The sequence below is a fragment of the Palaemon carinicauda genome, chromosome 33, assembly GCF_036898095.1.
Source record: "Palaemon carinicauda isolate YSFRI2023 chromosome 33, ASM3689809v2, whole genome shotgun sequence".
Lineage (NCBI taxonomy): Eukaryota > Metazoa > Arthropoda > Malacostraca > Decapoda > Palaemonidae > Palaemon > Palaemon carinicauda.
Genome location: NC_090757.1, coordinates 73824651 through 73834162, shown reverse-complemented (window position 1 = coordinate 73834162; position 9512 = coordinate 73824651). Strand labels below are relative to the sequence as shown.

At 34.5% G+C, this 9512-nt stretch overlaps 1 long non-coding RNA gene across 1 annotated transcript; it reads right to left on the bottom strand.

Moving 5' to 3' along the window:
* Window positions 1-2223: 2223 nt before the first annotated feature.
* On the bottom strand, window positions 2224-9005 carry LOC137625987 (uncharacterized). The gene is made up of 2 exons (XR_011040957.1): window positions 8944-9005; window positions 2224-2514 (listed from the first exon to the last, which is right to left on the bottom strand). It is a non-coding gene; the product is annotated as an uncharacterized lncRNA (long non-coding RNA).
* Window positions 9006-9512: the final 507 nt, after the last annotated feature.

Sequence of the window (9512 nt, the reverse complement as noted above, 5' to 3'; positions counted from 1 at the left end):
CATAACTACAAATTTGTATAGGCCGTCAATCCGTCGACCTCTCTTCCTTCCCCTGCTTCGTTTGCAATCTCTAGGTTCCCTATCTGTTATTCTTAATGCCCATCTATCGTCTGACATTCTCATTATATGTCCTTCCGTATCCCTTTCTTTTTTTCATATGTGTGGCAACTCCGGCAATCTTGACGTTGCTGCCATTCAAAGCTACTAGATGTACGATGTTTCAGAAAACACCAAAGTAACCTAGCATTTTTAACGATATATATATATATATATATATATATATATATATATATATATATATATATATATATATATATATATATATATATATATTTATTTATATATACACGCATATATATACATACATATATATATATATATATATATATATATATATATATATATATATATATATATATATATATATATATATATATATATATATATATATAGTGTATGTTATAATGAAAGACCTTAACATTCACTAGACTCAATTGAATCAGAGGCTAAATTTTGAATAAAAACGTTTAATTAATATGAAAAAAAGCACCGATATATTTATTTACATACACACACACACACACACACACACATGTATATATATATATATATATATATATATATATATATATATATATATATATATATATATATATATATATATATATATATATATATGGATAAATATCAACACAACATCGTGTGCAAATAGAAATAAATTTCTACCTCATACTTGGGATCGAACGCTGGCATATATTTACATATTACACACACACACACACATATATATATATATATATATATATATATATATATATATATATATATATATATATATATATATATATATATATACATATATATATATATTGGTGTGCTACTGTCTTAAGCACACATTTGAGTATGAGTTGTTTTCAGATATATTTAGATGGTTTATTGAACACATCTTGGTGGTTTTTTAAGTTTTATTGTATATAAACAACTGAGTTAAACATCTCCATCACTGGAGGAAGCTGTGTTGGTCCACATGACCAATTCTGGTGAAGTTTAAACAAGAACTGAACAAATTACTGATATCCCAAAAATCGTACACTTGCTTTAATTTGGATAAGTGACGGAATCGGAAGACACCTGCATCCGGTGACGTCACAAACTTTCACACGAAGAGTTAATGTGTTGACACTAAGAAAGAATGACAACTCAGCATCTTACATCCTGTACACAAATTGAGTTGACCATAGCAAATCTCACGGCCAGCTCTTCCAACCAACATGACATATTACGTCATTTGTTTTAAACATGTAATATTAATATTCTAATCATTACATATGCTCGGCCAGCTATCTCAATTTTTTTTACAAAAATTTAACAACAAGCCGAAACATGGTTATTAGGTGTGACTGGACATACGTATCATTCATTGTCCAAAACTAGCTATATCCAACTGAGGACGAATGTCCAAACAGGCACACCAAAATTAATAACAATAGTGCATACAAAAAAAAGATATTACCAAAGCAAAAAGAAAAATGCATGATAAAACCAAGATCATACATATGGTACATTGCTAGCAAATGATTACATGGTACCAAAAAACAAAACAAATTCTGACTTACAAATGATTCGGTAACTTGATAAAAAATAATTGTTACCTTTGTCAGAAACAAGATACTCAATATTCAGTGCACAAATACGAATTCCTGGTACGTACACGTACCACGGTTTCGTACATATATATATATTTATATATAGGGCTGATACATTTTATTAGATGCCCATAGATTCTGTTATATATCTTATATATTTTTTTTTTTTTTTTTTTTTTTTTTTTTTCTTTTCTTTTTTAACATTCCGGCTTATATATTTTTATTAGATGCCGAGAGAAAAAAATGATTTATATCCTTTTTTATTTTATTTATTTTTTTAAATGTTATTTTAAATGTATTTTTAACAATGCAAATGTAGAGAATTTCTTTAATTACATATTACTAGCGTACTAGTCAGCTTTTCATACAAACATCATCCTGACAAATTACTCCCTTAGCGAATGAGGTGGCCACTCATACAGCTTTGAATTGTATCAGGTAAGGGGTATTGTCAGGGCTATTCAACTCGTTCCTTTGTAGCTGCTTGCTGTGCCGTAACCTACGCCAAACAAGGATGTTCACGGCGATAAATATCATCACCGTGAAACACAAACTAGCCAGTATTATGGGGTGAAGAATCTCTTTGTAAGTCGGCGACAGGTGGTCCTTTTCGGTAAGTTTCATTAAGTGTTTCGCCACACTTCCTTTATAGGGGAGAGGAAGTGCGGGCGTTGTAGAGGTCCACGTGAAATTCGCGAAGTAAGCACGTTCTCTGATGATTGTCCGTAGGCCAGTCACCATGGAATTCGGGGAAGTCCCGATACAGCCATCTGCTGCGACGAAGATGTGGTTGTGGGATGTGGATCCGTCAGGGCATGATATATTGAAGCCGTCCTTGTCGTATCGTATCCACGAGCCATTATTTAGTCTGCAATTGAATTCTTTATTGTCAAAGGGATAAAGCTTATCCAGACAATTTTCACTTGTATGGGAGAGAGCACCGTCTAGCACTATACCTAACTCGCATGAATCCATCAAGTTTTTACGGAATTCAAATGAGTCAGCTGTACATATTTTTCTATCCATTGCGTCTGAACAGTGAGTTAATTGATTTAAGTCTTTAATGACCGTATATGTTTCCTTGTCTGGGGAAATCAATACGTGTCCTGTCAAACTGGATATTACTGGATTTGAGTGATTCGTCATGAAAGTCGGAAATGGTGATATCCTGTAAGATTGCCAGGCATCAGAAGAATCAAAGGGAATTGTAATCCTAATCTTGTTATTATCTACGTTTACTGTAATTAGGCTGTAATAAAATTCTAACCTATGTTCGTCTAACAAAGGAACATAGCCTAGTTTATCCCTAGTGTTCTCCAGAACTAATTTTAAGTAACGTATAGGCAACAAATGGGGCGACAATACACCTTTAGTTGCTAACGTGATAGCTTCTACATAATCCTTGGATTTCTCAATGAAATGTGCAATTCTGTTATGTATGTGATCTATCTTTGAATCATAATACGTTAATGTTGCTAACAAATCCTGTACTTCCATAATTTGAACGATATTATCTGAATGTTCATTTAACAAATCCATAATTTTATTGATTGAAGCTAACTGATCCCTTAGTTCTGACATAATCAATTCATCTTTATGAGTCAAGAACTCAATTTTCTTATTTTGATTACTAATTTTAAGACGATTGGAAAGTCCTAAACCTAAACTTGCAACAGACCCAAAGATGCTTAATGCAGCATAAATGAACGGATTCCGTCTTTCTTTTTGTTCGTGTCCTACAGTCCACATCAAAAGGTCATAAGCCAAAGATCCTGTCTCTCCAGTCTTATTCTTTAAGTCATCAGATAGCATCTCTGCAATTTTTAATGTTGAGCTAAGCAAACTCTTAGTAGTCAAATGAAAATGTCTCCTATGCAACTCATCCAATGATGCAGAAAACCTTGAAATGGCGGTTCTTAAGCTAGTGACATCATTCTCTTGAAGAAAAATTGCTTGCATATGCACTTCGACAATTACGTTGGTTGATGTAATAAAAATGTCTTCTTGTCTTTCAACTATATTTCCATATTTAAAATATATATTCTTAGTCTTAGAACTCATCCCATACGAAAAAAATGTCTGAGCGAACAATATCACTCCCAACAACAAAAAATTCATCTTGGAAACCTGTAACGAGAAAAAACATATGTAATTACTCCTGTATTAAAAAGAAAACTTTTAAATTAAAATTAAAATTTTTCCTCACTTCTTTTTAATTTCTTATGTGAGACAATGGTACTATTCTCTCATCCGTGGGTTGGGCTACATTTTGAATTCTAAACCTATTGGCCGTTAATATTTCCAAAATGTTAAATGGGCCTTCAAACTTAGGTGTTAGTTTATAGTTGAGCCCTTTTCTGACATTGATTTGAATATAGATGTTATCACCCACGGTATATGTTTTAGTTGGTTTCGCTATTTTATCATGATTCCTTTTCATTATGATTTGTGATTCTTCTAAATTCTTTCGAAGGATATCATATCGACTTATACTTGCATTTATACATTCTTTTAAAGGATTTGATAGATTAGTTGTAGGCGTTAATACATGGAAAGGTGTTCTAACTGGGGTACCATACAATGCTTCATGCGGTGACATTTTAATTGATATATGATATGAATGATTCAGAGTACTCAGTGCCGCCGGTATTGCAATATCCCAGTTGGGGTCTGATCCCCCTAGTGTTACCCTTAATATATTTAATATCTTCCTATTTGCTCTTTCCACTAGCCCATTCGACTCTGGGTGATATATCATGGTATTGATCTTCTTTATTTTGAGGAATTCACACAATGAGGTAAGAAAGTGATTATTAAATTCACCACCCGAGTCTGAGATTATCATGTGTGGAATTCCATGTTTACAAATGTAACACTCGTAAAACTTCCTAGCGCATTCAATCGCAGTTTTAGTTTTAAGCGCTATTAGTTCTGTATATCGAGTTAAAGCATCTATAATTACTAAGAGGTGCTTATTCCCTCTGTCTGACTCGTAAAATCCTGTTAACAAATCTAAATGTATTCTTTCAAAGGGTTGATTGGGAACAGGATAAGTTCCTAAGCTAACAGGTGTTTTCGTATGCCCTTTGTTTTCCTGACATGTGCGACAATTAGCTATGTGTCTTTTTATATCTGTAAGCATTGTATGCCAATAAAACAATGATTTGGCTTTCTGTGACATTAATGAGAACCCAGGGTGTCCATGTAATGGATTTGAATGCAACCAATTCAGGACAGTGGAAACAAGTGAGTTTGGTACTACTACCTGGTCGTTAGTTACATGTGGTGTATTGCGGGTTTTCCTTGTCACAGTCCTACACAGAATATTATCTTTGATTACATAATTCTGCTGCTTATACTTTATATATTCTTTTTCTTTATGATTGCCTTTCAAAGCATTTATAATTGTTTCTATTTTCTGATCTTTTCTTTGCTCAGTCTGTAACAATTCAGCACTCCAGCCTAAATCTTCTTGTTCAGATATTGTTTTTACAATAGGCATGGATGTTGATATATCTATTAATTCAGCTAAAGACTCCGTACAAGATGACACGGGGTTGCGTGATAATGCATCCGCAATGATATTTGCTTTCCCAGGTAAATACCCGATTCTTGCGCCAAAATCTTGAATGATTAAATGCCACCGAGTTCGTTTAGGGCTGTGATTGAAGCCTTTAAAGAACTCTGTTAGTGGTTTATGGTCAGTAAGAACCTTAACGGGATAACCGTAAATTATGAACTTAAAATGCACTAGCGAATTAACAATAGCTAGTCCTTCCTTGTCTATTACTGCATATTTACTTTCGGAAGTTCTCAATTTTCGAGAATAGAAAGCTATCGGGAAAAACTGTTTATCATATTGCTGAAGCAATACCCCTCCCACTCCTAAGTCTGAGGCGTCTGTTGCAATGAAGAATTCCTTACCGAAGTCAGGAAATTTTAAGATAGGAGAACTACACAGTTCATCTTTCAAAGTATTAAACGCCTGTTGATGTTGCTCAGACCATATGAAATCTACGCCCTTCTTCGTAAGATCAGTTAAAGGAGCGGCTATTATTGAATAGTTGCGTATAAAACGCCTGTAATATCCACTACAACCCAGAAATTGCTGTATTCCCTTGACATTAGTAGGTATGGGAAAATTACGTATAGCCGACACCTTATCATGGACTACTTTAAGACCTTGGCTTGACACCATGAAACCCAAATATACTAATTCTGTTTTGAAAAATTCACACTTACTAATCTTTACCCTTAAGTTATGTTGTCTTAATCTCTGTAGTACTAGTTCTAACTTACGTAGATGTTCTTCTAAGGTGTTGGAAAAGATTACAAGATCATCCATATAGGCATGCAATATATCCCCTAACAAGTCTCCAAACACTATGTTAATCATTCTTGTAAATGTTATAGGAGCACAACGTAAACCAAAAGGCATCCGTAAAAATTCATAATGTCCCCTGGCTGTGCTGAAGGCTGTGTATGGGATACTATCTTCTTCTAATGATATCTGGTGAAAGCCTTTAAGTAAGTCCAAACTGGTAAAATATTTATTCTGACCTAACAAAGACAAAATATCGTCAGTACATGGCACTGGGAATCGATCAGGGATCGTTTCCTCGTTTAGACGACGAAAGTCGACACAGATACGCCATGTTCGATCTTTTTTCGGTACAACTATTAAAGGAAAATTATAAGGGCTATTTGATTTTCTAATGACTCCTTCCTCTAACATTTTACCTACTTCATCATTTATTTCATTCTGGAATTTCATAGGGAGTCTGTACGAGGGTACATATATAATTTTCTGTTTGTCTTTTAACCTTATTTGATGCTCGATCACATCTGTTTTCCCTAAGGATCCATCCGTAGTGGAAAAGACATCTGTATATTTATTTAAAAGTTCAAAAATTTTCTGCTGAATTTCTTCGTCTTGAATGTCCTTACTGATTTTATTTTTAATAGATCGTAAAAGGGATTCATCCGCAACTGATTGAGAGTGATTGATTTCAGCAACGGTAAGAATACGATGTTTATAAACTTCTACATCCAAGATATGTTGATTTTTGTGAATTACTAAAGTGTTATTTAAATGATTACAGACTTCGATATTACATTGCTGATGTGAGCCTACTGTATAAATAGCTTGTGTGACAGACAATCCGTTGGTTTTCAAAGTATCGGAAAGGATTAATATTTCAGATCCCGGTAGTGTTTTCTTTATTTGCACTATTAAATTCGAAGGTATGTTTGGTTCGATATATTGCGTGCAAGATGATATTACGGGTGAACGAGAATTCTGCTGGGTCGCGTGTATTATTTCTTTATTAGTGAGACAAGTTATTGGTTCTTCAACGTACGTTACGGTTACATTTGTCGTCTCCTTATTATCCAAAACAGACTTTAAAGTATTAGAAGACTTATAGAATTTCCCTTTGATATACACGCCGTGCTTTGCAGGAGCTAAGATAATGTTTTGATTTCCCATAGATGGGTATCCTATAATTACAGCTGGATACATATTAATGTTTTTCACAACAACAAATGTATCGGCAAACGTGCGATTACCGACTCTGAACTGAATATGAGTTATGCCTATGACGTTTAATTCATTATTTCCTATACCTGAAAGTCTGATTCCTGATTTTTCAATCGGAAAGTTCGAAAACAACAAATGATGCGTCTTCAAATCCATAATATTACGTGGACTACCAGAGTCAAAAAATAACGTAAAGGATTTGTGTTCTAAATTTACAGCATATAAGGTTGGCCGTAACTCATTTTGGCTTATTATTGTATGAATTCGTTGCAAATCTACGGGAGCATGCACTGTTTTACTTAATTCGGCCGTGTGTTTCATAGGAAAATCTATTGTCTCACAATTATCTGATAAAACATTAAATTGATTATTCAATACTATTGATGTTGACATAAATGACCTTGACCCAACATCACTCTCTTCCCCTCTAGAGTTAACTATGTGGTATTTGCTTTGTTCTGCACATTCTGAAAATTAGGCTGACTTTGCGAGGTCTGGTTTGACGGCCCAGGCTCAGCGATATTTGAAGAAGTGTTTGTTTGTTTCGGACTCTGAACTGCATTGACATTTTGTTGTTTCTTCTTATTGTTAAAATGAGGATTTTTCTTTTTATTTCCATATGGAACTGACTGTGGAATTGACTGTGTATTTCTAGGATATTGTTGTGTCTTACGCGCGTAACATTGACTATAAGAATGTGATCCTGTGTTGTGAACTGAACAAAATTTCGTTCTACAGTCTGCGCTTATGTGACCTTGACGTTTGCAGTTGTAACACGTCACTCCCGCTACTGGATTATTAATTACGTTCACTGTTTGTGGTTTTGTTTCATTCTTAGCAAAAACTTGAGTTAACACGGGATCGAGATCTGGACACTTGGACATGTGCTTCTTTATCTGTTTATAGACATCCAATTCCGTACTTGCAGGCATTAACTTCTTATCAAAGCACCGCACTAAAGCTTCAGGCAACATAAGTGTCATGCAAGTTAAATACATTAATCGTAAAAAATCTTTCACGGAGATATTATCGTTAGTAACCCAAGTGGAATTACCTAAAATGTCCTGATATTCGTTAAGCCTATCAGCTATGAGAGCTGCTCTCTCAACAACATTAAGCCGATTCATAGTGGCTTGATTAAGTGTATTTCGTAACGTTAACACCACATCCAAAGCTTCTTCACCCCCATAGATCGTGCGTAACCTAACTTTGAAATCATCCCAAGTAACTGCTTCCTGAAATGAAACACCTCTTAAATACGCACTCGCATCCCCCTTAGAAAAATCTATAAAACTTTTAGCTTCTTGTAATTGTACAAAAGGATCTACGATTTGTTTGGCATTTAAATGGGCATCAACGGATGAAATCCATGACTCCACATTTTGTGGCAAGAACCCGTTGACACGGCCTTGAAAAGGAAGGATTGCTGACCTGGCATTTACAAGCGTCACAATTGGAGGAGGATTAGCCTGGCCTACACCACTAGGTCCAGGGGTAGGGCTGACAGGAGGAGCCATGACTGCTGTATTCTTTTTTTTCTATCTCTTTGACCCCTTTCAATCCTATCAAAATATCTATATGAGTACAGACGCCCACTGCGTAAACGCATATGTATAATAAAATTCCCCCAACAATGTTACTAATCCCAATACATTTCCCCCCAAGAGTTTATGAAAGAAAAAGGAATTAGCACAAAGAAAGAAAAATTCTAAATGAGAATTCGGAGTTTCTTATAACAAAGTTTAGGAATTCACTCACCCCAGTAATATTTGACTAACGACTTGTGACAACTACACTTCACTGCACAAACTGAAATGAATACAAAATCTTTGTACTTAGCTTTATATGTAGTCGAGTCGTCTCTCTCTCTCTCTCTCTTGATGTTTTGTTAGCGATGTCTCGTTCTAGTTTCTTGTAGAATGTAGGTCTTCCTGGATATGTTTTGCAATAGTTGAATGCCAGTCCTTGGGTTTCCTAGGATGTTGATTGAAGATTCTATTTGTATACTAACATATGTTGGTGTTAGCATTTTCGTTGGACTCAGTCAAAATTGTAGATATTTGTAGATAGTTCTGAGTTCTTGAAGATCTTTATCAGGTATTACAGCTTTTATGTTGAAGTCTTGAAGATATATCTCTGGTTTTACAGCTATTTATTTTTGAAGTCTTGAAGATATTTCTCTAATTCTTAGAGTATAACCGCTGTCTTTGAGTTTAAGCGCTGCCACCATTTATTGGTGTGCTACTGTCTTAAGCACACATTTGAGTATGAGTTGTTTTCAGATATATTTAGATGGTTTATTGAACACATCTTGGTGGTTTTTTAAG